Source organism: Poeciliopsis prolifica, unplaced genomic scaffold (assembly GCF_027474105.1).
Source record: "Poeciliopsis prolifica strain line A6 unplaced genomic scaffold, Auburn_PproV2 SCAFFOLD011, whole genome shotgun sequence".
Lineage (NCBI taxonomy): Eukaryota > Metazoa > Chordata > Actinopteri > Cyprinodontiformes > Poeciliidae > Poeciliopsis > Poeciliopsis prolifica.
Window position 1 is genome coordinate 14,294,650 of NW_026562386.1, and position 13,754 is coordinate 14,308,403.

At 37.5% G+C, this 13,754-nt stretch overlaps 1 pseudogene; it reads right to left on the bottom strand.

Annotated features, from left to right (window-relative positions):
• Positions 1–1,217: 1,217 nt before the first annotated feature.
• On the bottom strand, positions 1,218–2,726 carry LOC129364300 (suppressor of cytokine signaling 4-like; annotated as a pseudogene).
• Positions 2,727–13,754: the final 11,028 nt, after the last annotated feature.

The following is a 13,754-nucleotide window of genomic DNA, read 5'->3' on the forward strand; positions in this document are numbered from 1 at the left end:
TTGTGTACTCATTTTAAATTGTAACCCAGAGGGAAAAAAAGGGAAAGACGAGAGAAACCGTCTCCTCACACTTCAGAATAAGAGCATGAATAGAACTACATGAAGAAATCCTTAAAGTCCATAACCAAAAACTTACATTTATTCAGCTGAAAGTTTACAAAACAAACAGGTAAACCGGCGCTTTGAAATTGATCCAGAAAAATGAATTTGGGAGAAAGCAAGTGCACAAAAAGTTAACAAACTTAGCAAGCTTGACGAAAAATTTGCTCTGCTATTAGTAAAAGCGTGGCCAATATTGATATATATATTTAATATAAATTGATGGTGGCCACCATGTTGAATAGAAATAAACATCAGAAGTTGGAAAAAAAAGAAAAGTTGACAACCATGTAGCTTATTTTTTACACTTTATGATTAAACACTATTTTGTGTTAATCTGTCACATAAAATACATTATGAAGTCTATTAATCAGTTAAGTTATGGATACTTTTCCAATGTGCTTCAGTTTATTAAAGTGGCTATTTTGGAGCTTATATTTACAAAATCAATCATTTATTATGTCAGCTGTACTGTAGCTTTTTCATTAGATAATTATAGAGTCAATTTTTGTTTGAGACGGTGATAAAATTGTCCCACAGAATGGACTTAAATTGGGATGCAATAGTCAGTAAATCTGAAGTTGATTGACTGATGACAAATTGACAAGGCCATCTTCTTAAAAGCCTGAGTTTTCTCAACGGCAGACCGTCTTTGCATTATATAAAAGGCAACATTTATGCAGATGTAAGTAAAGCAAAACAAAACCATCTTTTAATTGAAAACTTATTTTTTGTCACCTGTATTAAATATAAATGAATAAACAGAATAATGTGGTTCTCTCACATTATTAAACTTAGACATATTATAAAATATAACCAAACATGAACCTCTTAAGTTGCTGAAAACTTAGAGGTTGCCAAGTGTTTATATTTCAAAACAGAACAGCATAAAGTGCATTTTCCATTCCACACCCTAACCCTAACCCTAACCCAGACTCCAGACTGTTCTGGTTTGCCTGCCATCTTTGTTTCTGTATCAACGGCGCCCTCTGCTGGATGGTGACCAAACTACAACACTAAAAAAAGATCTAATTGGTTAATTCACTAGAACTAGTTTGAATCCAATAAATCAACAATTAATCATAAGTAGATTGGTTGTTAGCATCCCTAACTTATAGTCAGTGCAGATTCTGCGTGTTGGCTGTGGGGCATCGACGCGGCGCAGGCCCCGTCACACTTGATGTGGTACTGTCTGAGGTATTCCTGAGCTGAGGCGGCAGTGGCAGCCCCTCCACGCCCTGGTAGGTGGTGCAGCTGCAGATCACCGCCCTGCACAGGTGCTGCAGAGGGAAAGGGAAGGTCCTGGGCAGCGGCCTGGAGAGCAGCGGCTCAAAGAAGAGGCAGGTGGCCGGGTCACTGTAGTGCCTCAGCAGGCCCGTCACGCTGGCATCCCGGTACATGCACGGGTCGCGCACGTCGAAGCTGAATCGCTTGCCGTTTTGCTCGATGCGTGCGTGCAAAGAGCGGCTGTAGCGGCGGAAGCTGACGGAGAACAGGAACTCGTCCTGGGCAGAGTCCCTCAGGAGGAACGTCCCTTCCGGCTGGCCCTCCAGCAGCTCCTCGGCCTCGAAGCGGTTCAGGACGCCCCAGTAGCACGGGTTGTTATTGATCTGGAGCAGATCGGGGACCAGGATGTAGTCAGTGTTGCCACAGGCGCCATCCGGCCTGCCGTGAAGGCAGGACGGCTCCCAGTCCTCCAGCGGCGCGGGCGAGCAGCAGATGTCCTCCCAGGAAAGCGGAGTCTGCGGCGGCGAAGAGGAAGACGACACGCGGGGCTTCAGCGGCGTCTCCATGTCCTTCAGGGAACCTGGATGAGCCACCTGGTTTTTAATAAGGTGCCAACATTTGGCCAGTTCAGACTTGGGAGAGAACGGGCATTTGTCCTGCATGAGTTCTGAGACGTGGATCTTCCTTTTGGACCAGAACAGTACAGAGAAAGGGCGAGACGAGCCGGGCGGGTGGTGGTAATGGTGGTGGTGGTGATGGCGTAGAGGGAGACACTGACCCACGGCGTCCTGAAACTTCTGCCTCAGAGACCGCCGGTGGAGCGCCTTCCTGCACACGCCGTCCACATCTCCAGCCATCAGGGAGTCACCCAGAGCGCTGCAGCTGCACTTCCGCTCTCTGCGCCGCCTGGAAAAAGAAGTGGACCGCATGCCGAGCTCTTCGGAACCGTCGGCCTCTGGCCCACCGGGACTGGATCCATTGCGGGAGCTGCGGGAACGCTTCTTACCCCGCCAGATGTAGCTGTCGGCGCTCCAGCTGCGGAGGCCAGATTTGGGTCGAGTGTCCGCTCCCCGAGGCTTCTTCTCTGACATGGCCGCTGTTTGTTGTCTTCCTGCAAAACATCAGAAAATATCAGGCCACACTTATCAGCTTTTAATGAAACAAATGTCACTACGTTTGACTTTGCTTGTATAAGTTGATCTTAAAATATTTTGCACATTTTTGTATTGAAATTTGTGTCTCAACTACTTCCAAAAACAACACCAGTGCTTGCAAAAGCAGACTTGGCCTTTTTTGGGGCAGTAAATTTATTTTTTTTGCACTGTTTCAAAATCCTCAACAATCTGACAGTGCTGTTACCTAGTAACCCAAGTGGAGCTCCAAAACGTTGGATCAGCTGTTTTTACTGCTGTTCAATGGCTGCTGGAAAAGACAAGTCTTCTGTTGACTTGCTGTCCAGAAAACACTGGCTGCATTCTTGTTGGTTGTGCAGGAGGCTCCACTTCTGCTTTTCAATGATGTACAGTTGTACAATCGTGCATCTGTTTGCAGCATAGCCCTATGCTAACTTGTTCAAGGAAGCATAGGTAACTTTTCAGTATTCAATGTATCACACAGGCCAGCCATCATTAAAATAGGAAAGACAGGAAAACTTCCCATTTATGTGAAATTAATGTCAACTTTAAAAATCAGAAAAAAACTGCTACAAAAATGACAACTTTTTAAAGTTCCAAGAAGTTGATCACCCAAATTTCAACACATTTGTGGCTCAGTTTCAACACTTAGCAACACTACAGATTAAAAATCTTATTATGAAGCTTGCTCTTGTTTTAAGATCAGATTATATGAGCTTATTTAGTTGAGTGAAATTTCTTAATTGCATATGTTGTAATTTTGTTTGTTTAATTAAAACAGGTCTCTCTTTCACCTTCCCAGGAGATATATACCCCACCAAACTACTCTGAAAACACATTGAAAACGCATACAGAAAGTCACAAAAGAATCAGAACAGAAGCTAGTATGCTAACGGACTCACTACCTCAGTTAAAGTTTATGATTCAACAACTAGATTGGAGAAAAAAATGGAGTTCTGAAGCCAAAACCACACCTGAACCAAAACATTTCTCAAAACGTATCTTATTAATCCCCAAGAGTTTTTAGTGAAATATTCTAGACTAACTTTTTGGAACATTTGTGTACATTTATATCAGCATTTTAGAAAAGAACATCCTACCAACAATCACATATGATATAGTATCAGGGTCACTTTGCTGATTCCAGACCTGAATAAAACCAGGAACTTTTCACTTTTGAGTAAAAATATGTCTTAGTAGTTTTACTTTTACTTGAGTATAATTTTGGATACCTCCACTTAACATTTTGGTTATTTGCAGTTTTAATGAAATGTCTTAAGTTGTAGAAAGATAAAAGTTTTTTAAACCCGTTAGTAAATCATTATTATAAGCAAAAAATGGTTTTCTTACCTCCTAAAAAGTATCAGCAGCAGAAGTAAACGTCCATGTTGAGCCTTTCTGCCCTCTAACAGACGGCCGCCTGCTCTGCTTCCTATATAATAATAATGCCGAGTCCCGGAGGGAGCAGCAGTTTCCTCTCCAGCAGCCTGAATGAATGGGTCGAATAGGCAGAGCGGGCGGGGTGGGAGGACTGGTGTCAGGTTAATGGGAGCACAGCATCCACCACTCAGCCCCACTTCCACTTTTACACACAAAAAATGGAATTAAGATAAAAGAAGCAGATTGGCCAGAAAGTGCTTCAAAGTGAATTATTTCTGCTTGTTTTGAGTCGTTTCAACTTCATTAGAGCTTGGAACATCAAAGTGCATTTCTTGAGGAGCTTTAAATCTGTTTAAGCATGACTGTGGAGCAAAAACAGATTGATCCTGAAGATCAACTGCTTCTTCGCTCAAATTAACGATTGAGCCCAGCACAGGAAACGACAAAGCTTCGATTATTGACCCAACGACCTTGCAGTCTCTCCCGGTTTAAACTTCCAGAAAGTGCAGCTGAACGAAGTCATCAGTCAACATGAGGTCATGCAGGCACTCCTTTGAGCTCTGAGGATTTTGGAGGATGTATAATTCATGATTCATATCAGACAAATATTATTACTCCCAGTGGTTTTTGGGGTGTTCTTGGATCTACTTCAATGAACTCCTTCTGCTGGAGTCATCAATAAACTCCTATCATCAAACACAATATAGTGACACTCAGCTTCCTCTTAGCTGAATATTTAATGCCGTTCACATTAATACTCCGATCGACAGAATGATGGATGCCACTCGCTCTGGAAAAGAAGCAACTCAATTTATTCAACTGCAAACTCTTGGGATGCGAGTTGCAAAAAGTGAACTCCAAAAAGTTTCGCTTAAAAGGATCATGTTAACTCCACCACTGATTAATAAGGGAACGACAAAACAATGAGGATTAAACAGTAAAGTTTGAGTCATACAACTGATCAGAAAATGTTGGAAAAGTCCCTACGAGCAAAATTGGACTTCATTTGAAAAATATGTACACAAAGACAAAAGAATGAACATCAGAAGACATTTTACATTGTCTTATCAAATTAGATTATATTTTTGTGTTGAAATAATATCTAAAGGTAGCCAAGTTGAGCAAAAAAAAAAAAAAAAACTTCAAAGACAAACCTGTTCCCCTCCTTGCCTGTGGGGGCGCTGCACCAAGAACCATTGAAGGAAAGGACACAAACGTCTCAGAAGAAAACACTGAGCACAACTTGCTTTCTTCATGAAATGTAAACAAAACTGGAGTAGCATCAGATTTTAGCGCCTGCAGGATTTCTGTTTTGTCTTTGATAAAAGACGATGAACCATTTCTCCCGCTATCGCTAGGCTCATGCATTTGTTTTGGTTGTATTTACCCAGAATGCTCTGCGCTGTAGTCCACTTCCTGCTTTTGGAGCAGTCCTGGTGTCCGCTTGGCGATCAGGTGTGCATTCAAACCGAACCAGATTTCACTTCACCCAAACACATTCACACAACCCCAAACGAAGCGGACGACAGAGAAATGTTTTTGTTATTTCCTTCAGTGATTATTTGTGCAGCGCCCCCACAGGCGAGGAGGGGAACAGTTTTTTTGTTTTGTTTTTTAAAGAGTTTGGTTTGTTTGAGAACCACAGAAGCTGAAATGTCCCCATAAAAACTGAATCTACCAGACAGGTCACTGAATCAGCTGGTAACCCTTGACCTTTGTGATAGCTGAGAAAGTGGCAGTGATTTTCTCTCCTCTTGTTTGTTCTGCCATGCAGAAAGTGTGTCAAGAGGGCGTGGCGCAGCGTTTTATTCAGGAAGTGCCTCCAACATTGGATTAAGTAGTGATGGCCCCATTAACCTCCTGCAGAGAACCATATCAGTTCAAAACACGGAGACATTGATCCTTGAACAGTCTGCAGGAGCACCAATGAATAATTCATTCAGCTATGAATGAACAGAGATGCTACTCTGCATGCGCCTTTATACACAAAAATAAAACCAAATCTGTCTTTGTGTCTGTTTACAGGACAAACAGAAGTATTTAGAGAGCGCCACAAGCTCAGGCGACTGACAAACAACTTGACAGGTAAGTTTATTTTTGTGCACAGAAAAAGACATTTTCTTGATATCATCGTGAAACAAGATAAGGTTTAATGCAGAGGTGTTCAATCGTTTTGCCTCAGGGGCCAAAATTGTCTAAAAAATTAACATTTTTAAATGTCTAAAAATTGCAAAACCAAATTTATTGTAACAATTTTCAGTATTATCAGCTTAATAACAAGGCTAATAAACAATACCTTAGCAAGACCTATAAGTAGTCGGGCTGGATAAAGCGGCGAACTGTAAACTGCTGCTGCGCCAGATACTCAACAGCTTGTTGCTAGGTAACCAAGGAATGAGTGAGTTGCCAGGTAACAGTAAAGTGAGTTAGTTTTCTTTATTAAAACTTTATTTCAAATAACATTACATAGCCTGAGTGAATTAATTGATTCCACAAACAGTTTATGCAGAGAAGTTAAGACTTATTTTTATGACTATTGATGTAAAGCACTTTGAACTTCCTTGTCATCGTTTCACACTGGATTTTCTTTTCTTGTGAATATCCATCCATCCGTCCATCCATTTTCTGTTCACCCTTGACCCTAGTGGGGTCGGGAGTTGCTGGTGCCCATCTCCAGCTTCGTTCCGGGCGAGAAGCGGGGTCACCCTGGACAGGTCACCAGCCTGTTGCACGTTCTTGTCAATAAATTTACCCAAATTTGGAAGTTTTATTTTCTTTTCAGAATAAATTATGCTGTTGCAATAAAAACATAAGTAATTTGGAAGTTTTTATTTTCACATCATTTTGTTTCTGTCTGTGCTCTAAAATGCATTCAATCTTGAAGTCTCACAACGTGTGCGTGTGTGTGTGTGTGTGTGTGTGTGTGTGTGTTTGTATGCATACATTCAGAGCAGAGCATCATGTGAATGATAGAGACAGTAAATTGAATCAGCAGTGAGTCTGTATGGCTCCACTGATCTCTGTTGTTTCCATTGATCTCTATCAAAGACTCGACTGAACAGCAGGAACTGCATCGCTCCTTTAACATCACTAACATGGTGGGTTTGCAGCCGCTGTCGCCCCCAAACATGATTACTGCAAACGATGATCACCTAACCTCGTCCAAACAAACCCAAACTGGTTCATAAGAGTGAGCAGGATCTCTCACGGTTCCCTAATTTTACTTAGACTTTTTAATTCCCTCTATTTGCTGTTATTTGTTAATTAAACACTTTTCCAACAGTGAGATTCAAATAATTTCCAAAATTTTCAAGGCAAGTTTTCAAACTATTCCAGCATCACATTTTGGAGATAAAAATAACACAAACAATAATAGTAAAAAAAAAAAAAAAAAAAAGAAAACATTTCAATTCACTTATATCATTTGTTACTGTTACCAATAGTTGTGATAGTATTCTACAGCAAGGACAAAGTTAAATAAAACTAAATTTTATCTTTTGAAATGTCTCTCACATATATCCAACACACCTGACTGGTTAGAAAATACTAATTTAAAAAGAAAATTCCCAATTTCACAGACTTTGTTTAAAGTATTTTAGTAACACACATCAATAAGTCAGTTGAGAAATCAGAATTAAATACTCATTACAACCAAACAAATCTTACTAATGTAAATGACTTTACTACTTCCTACATTTCTGTCAAAAAAACCCTAAAAAGTAAAAAAAAAAAATTCAACTTTGGGATCTTAGAAATTTCCATGTCCTTTATATTCTAGACAATTTTTGAGCTGGATATAAAAATGCTTTTTTGCTAAAAATGTACTACTTTTGTCTGACAATGGCCCTAAAATGCCATTATGCCTTTCTGCTCAATTTCAACACAATCAACAAAGAAAGTAAAAAAAGAAATATATATTTAAAAAAATAATTTTCTGGAATTTAATACATATAAATTATTTAGGTGGCCTGACTTAAAACGAGAAGAGTTTAGTCTAATTTAACTTCAGATATTGAGAAAATACTTCACTGAGGAAATTGTTGAAATTCATCGCTCTAAACACCAAAATAAATAGAGGATTCATGTCCATGATGAGTGGAGTTAACATTTCTGACCAGAGCTATAACCGTTTCCTTCTCAGGACATAAATGCACAGGCCAATAATCTTCTAAACGCGTTTCCTATGCAAACACAGGAAATGGGTAAAAAGCTTTGCAGGCGAGTTTTGCAAACCACAACTGGATAAAACCTGATATTTTATGCTGCCTTATCTCTGTCCTCCATTACTTATTTACAGCGGCAGTTGGATTATCACAGATAGCTTCATATGTTTTTACACATATTACTCTGTAAAACCATAATTTTCCATAGTTTCTAGTTTAAATACATTAGTACTAACTTATTTTAAATAAACAATATCAGTTAAAAATGACCAGTTCCTCTGGCAGATTGTTTCACTTATAAAAAGATTGTTTCCCATTAGCTATAAGTAAAATAATCATTAATATTAAGGAATTATTGACCTAAACAAGGTCCTAGATTTCACTGAAAAGTTACATGTCTGATTTATTTAAAGTGTACAAACCTATGTGAACTAGAAACGAGACTAAAAATACTTTTTGGTTTCCGGTGTAATTTACAAATAAAGTACATAACCGAAATCTAAAAAAACATGTGCTTATTAAGTTTCCTGGTATTAATCAAAGATAAATGAGTTTTGTAATTATAACTTATCTAAAACAAGAAAATTTAGAAAATGTACCGTCTTATTTAACAGTCAGAAATAAAAGACTCTTTATTTGGTGCACCCTGTTAAATCACTAAATATTGCCAAGTTTTTTCCTTTCCCTGTTCAGATCTGGATCTCGTTTTCAAGAGGCAAAAGTCTGCAATACACAGCATCCTGGTTACAGAACAAAACCAATTAATACATATGCACAAGTGTAAAACTTGTCTAGTTTATTTTTGCAAATAAAATGAAATCTAGCTTCCCAGTAAGATATAAGTCAATAATTCTTTAATATTGAGGAAAAAGTTATGGTTTAACTGGCAGATTACTAAACTTATTAGATGGGAAAATGTCTTGTTATAAGTGAAATAATCCACTAATGGAACTAGTTCCTTTTCCGATCAATATAAAAACATATTGATTTAAAACAAACTCCTATATTTTGCAGAAGTTATTTGTAAGTTAGTTTTGACTTATTTGAAAAGATATTTTCTCTAGAAAATACTTGGTAAGATTTTGTGTTTTTGCTGTGAGTTTCTACGAAATGAGTGTCCGTGCAGCAGTGCTGTCATATTTCTATTTCTGCTTACATGTGCTTGTGTATCAATGCTTTGAAGCCATTAGGATGCAGACTGGCCTGGATATTCATCGGCTGCAGACATGCGAGCTGCCGTATCGACTTTCCTCTGGGGAAATTTATTTATGCCTGCAGCCGGCCAGCTTCCCGCAACTAAGGCACATCGGCCGAGGTTTCTGTGCTGCTCCTTATTAGCGAGAGCGTAACCTAAGCCCTGCAGCTCAACGCACACCGGGTTTCAGTGTACCCTATATATCTAAGCAAGTACAGTGAATATGCATGTATTTACCTAGAGATGCTCTTAAATGGGAAGAGTCCATGCACTAAAAACAAAGAAAATGCCATAAAAAGAGCAAAGAAAACCCATAAGTATCTTATGTAAGTTAGGTAGATGAAAAGGGGATTGAATTTCTACCAAAAATCTCAAAAATTTGTGAGTAAAAAAGTCATATTTGAGATCTCAGAAATATTTGACAAAAAATTTAGAAATCTGAGTTCCAAAAGTGAAGAAATTGTGAGAAAAAAAACTTTTAGATAAATCTCAGGAATTTGTTTTATATGGAAATGAGGTAAGTATAACACAAAATAATTAAAATGAATAAAAAATATTAATGTCAAACTTACAAAAAAATCTTATATTAGATCATTGCATAAATTGTACTCATAAATTAAAATCACATAATAGAATGGATTATATTTAAATATTAAAATGTATCAATTTAAGTATTTAATGGTCAATCATTTGTTTAATTTAGTCAAGCAGACCCATTGAAACACTAAAAGCCAACAGTGAAAACTGATCAAGTAATAACTTAAATCTCAATAACTATTTGAACAAGAAAGTAAATACTTTTTCTTTTCAAATACGCAGCTTAATAACACATCAAAAATAAAATACTAAATATACTATATTATTTTCTGTCCAATAAATACTTTATTTTCCGGACTATAAGTCGCAGTTTTTTTCATAGTTTGGCCAGGAGTGCGCCTTATACCCCAGAGCGACTTGTGTGTGGAAATTAACACATCATTATATCATATCACATGTTTTTTCAAACTAATCCACAAGAGGGCGCTCTAGGCCTGTGTTATTCTACCTTCCGTGTTAACAGAGTTGTTTAAAAGCGACATTGAGGATGAAGATTTCATTGGATTTAGTGATTTGTAGTGACACGGATGGTTTGGTAAACTTGTTTGCATGTTATTTATGCTACAGGTATCTGAATAACTCTAATATGCTATGTTAACATACCAGGTTCTCAGTTCGTTGTTCACGTGTCATGTAACGTTAGCATACCGTACAATTATTCAGCCTGTTGTTGCCTATTTTATTTTAATTGCCTTTCAAGATGACATGTTTGTTCTTGGTGTTGAATTATATCAAATAAATTTCCCTTAAAAATGCGACTTATTCTCCTTTGCGACTTATATATATTTTCCTTCTTTATTATACATTTTATGGCTGGTGCGCCTTGTACTCCGGAGCGACTCATAGTCCGGAAAATACGGTAGTCAAATGTACCTAATTGTAAAGCTTTATTTCTATGATAATAAATAGATGTATTTATAGTGTAAATGAATAAATGTATTGGTATGTATTGTGAAAGCAGCAGGAAGTGAATCAGCTGAAGGTACAAAGCCTCCAACATGAGAGCAGAGTTTCTGAATCAATACTCTGAGCAACATGAGGAGGATGGGACTGCAGAGGAAAATATGATTTCTCCTTATTACTGCTTAAAGTCAATAAATCAAAACCACACAGGAAAAGATTAGTTATGACTCGTTAACGTCACACTGGGTGAATTAAATGAAAACAAATTTTAAAAACATGTTTGGGTTTTTTCAGCAAACAACCTTTTTTGAATTAGTTGATTACTTCAATTAATAATATCGAAAAAGTATTTACACTGGACCAGAAGAAAATTAAACTTTTATGCATTTTGAAGACTACAAGTACACAATAAAATTTATCTAACAGATAAAAAAAGCGGATTTTACATTACATGTTTTTTGTTATTTTGTCCATTTATTATTTTTTGACAGTAAATACTAAAATCGTGTGTAGAATTTCAGAGACATGTCGTCAGTTGTTCATAAAAGTTGTTCAAACACATACCTATAAAAAGTAAAGTCAGAGAAACTGATCATTTTAAATGATCGCTTGTAACAGTAAAAAGGTATTCAGTAAAAAGTTTACTCAAGTACTGAGTAACTCATCAGATTATTATTTAATATTTAAAAATTACATCCTCAGATGGTCCAAAATATAAAGTTAAGTGAAAATGTAGGTATTTCAAAATTACTATAATTCATACAAGTAAAAAAAAAGAAAGAAATGTTTTCCAAATCAATTTCTTTCAATAAAAAACTTGAACTGAAACAAAAACTACAGGTGCATGTGTCTGTCAGGTGAAATTTTTGTCAAAACATGTTTTTTATTCAGTGGTTAGAAAATTCAGAAACTTTAATCAAGTAATAGTTAAAAGTACAGCTTAGAAAAAAAATACTCTTAAAAGTTTTTTTTTGTTTTAATGTTTCTCAAGTAAATGTAACTATTTACCAACCAACTCTGCTTCTCCTCCGTCTTCCTAAATTGTATTGTTTTGAATATACAATCAATAAAACTGAAAGTATTTTAACATGAATGTTATGGAGTTTTCCCTCCACAAACGTTTTTAGAAAGTGATGGTCTAAAGAAGTCGGTTCACTTCCTCCCGACCTCTAATGCACACAGAGGAGGTTTGCTGCAGTGAAGGGATCGTTTGGAAAAGCTTATATATCTCTTCCAAGTCACGCTAACTGTTGTGAACCCCGCTGTTTGCAATCAATATGAGTGAGGAGAGCTTCCAGTAACTCGGAGTGTGCATGCAGCTTGTCTTACAGGGGGCGTGCGCGACACCAACATCCAGAGCCATGGAGCAAGGTCTGGGTCCAAACCCAGGGTTTAACAAAACAGCTGAGCGAGGAAAAATGATGTAAAACCACTTCCCAGTGGAGTCCAGAAAAATAAAATGTTTTTATTTAATCTCAGCTCAGCTGTGACCTATAAAACAGATACTATCTAGCTGTGTTCATTACTTATAGGGAACCTTTTCTTCTCTGCTTTAGAATGTAAAATATTCAGATGAGGAAACAAAATAATAAATAATAATCATGGACTTTTAATAAAGAAATGTTAAAGTTTAAAGTTCATTTTATCTATGTGGCTCCAAACTTATTCTGCACTCTGTGGACTGTTGTTTACCAAACTTTGTTCTTCATTTAGGACTTTTTCACTTTTTTAAATAAAAAGTTGAAGATCACTCGCATTAAAGATCAATTCCTAGTGCAAAATTTAAGAGGTAGACATAAAAATGGAACTGTATGTCATTTGTTAAACCAGCGTAAATGTGCATTACCAAATTTGTGTGCCGATTTTGAAAAAGCTATAAAAATTTATTATTCAGGGTTTTATTGGCACATATTTTTAAATCCCCATGTAGATGTAGATTAATTTACAAATTTAAATTTTCAAAATTTTCTAAGGTGAAACAAACTGTTAACTCTGCAGCAGTTAGCCGTTGGTTGACAGTTAACCTATGAGCATTTATTGGTCAAAAACGTCTTCCTCCTCAGGACACCATGATTTTTGGTCCGTAAAAATAACACGTTTTTAGTAGAAAATGCTTCTCCTAAATTTTTTTAATTTGGGAGAAACTAAAATAATTTGTTTATTAGCTCACTAGAAATCAATGATTTTCCTGATTCAAATGTTTCTCTTATTAAACCTTGTATGAGCAACAGATGGTACATTCAAGTACAGCACAGAAACTACAAAACACATTTTGAACTCTTTATAGGAAATACATTATTTTAATTCAAACATTCAGACGTGACTCTAATTCGCAGGATAAAAGCCAAAATTTTTATTTTAGAGAAAAATAAATAGAGAAGGGATAATCACTGTCAACTTCCACAGTTTTCAAATTGATAAGTTGGGGAGAAAAAAAGGATGAATTCCTCATGTCTGAGTTGAGTGCTGCCACCTGCTGGTCATGTTTTAAACTGCACATATTTTCCATTTTCATGTTTCCTTAAAATCAGTTCTATTTCATCCCTCCTGACCGCCAGAGGCGGTGCTTCAAGCACTGAATGATCATTCTTGCGCATGCAGGTCGAGTACTAATGACAACAAAGTCACCTGTGACATGCCGGGGACCCACGTGACTCTATATAGTCACATGACACCCGGCATTCAATCCCTTTGTTCTTCTCGCGCACAGGTGTGTGGTAGTGTGAAGCGAGTTGCTTCTGTGTTACCACTGTTGTCTAGCTGCTTGTTGCTAGTAGCCCCGTGACCGAATTTGGTCGGAGCTGCGGGCGTAAGTCTCGCCCTCCAGGGGCTGCACAAGCTGTTTTACCCCTTTACCAGATCTGCGGTCGCCGCTGCGACGACTGGTAAGTGTTTTGTTTTTTCTCTCATCAGTAGTTTGCTGTTCGCTTTGATTTGCCACGTTAATCGTTGTGGCTCTTTGACTCAGTCTGACTCACCAGTTTGTATTCTAACTCACCTGTAGCGTTTCTGCTCGCATTGAGTTGATTTTCAGTTTGTATTCTGACTCACCTGTAG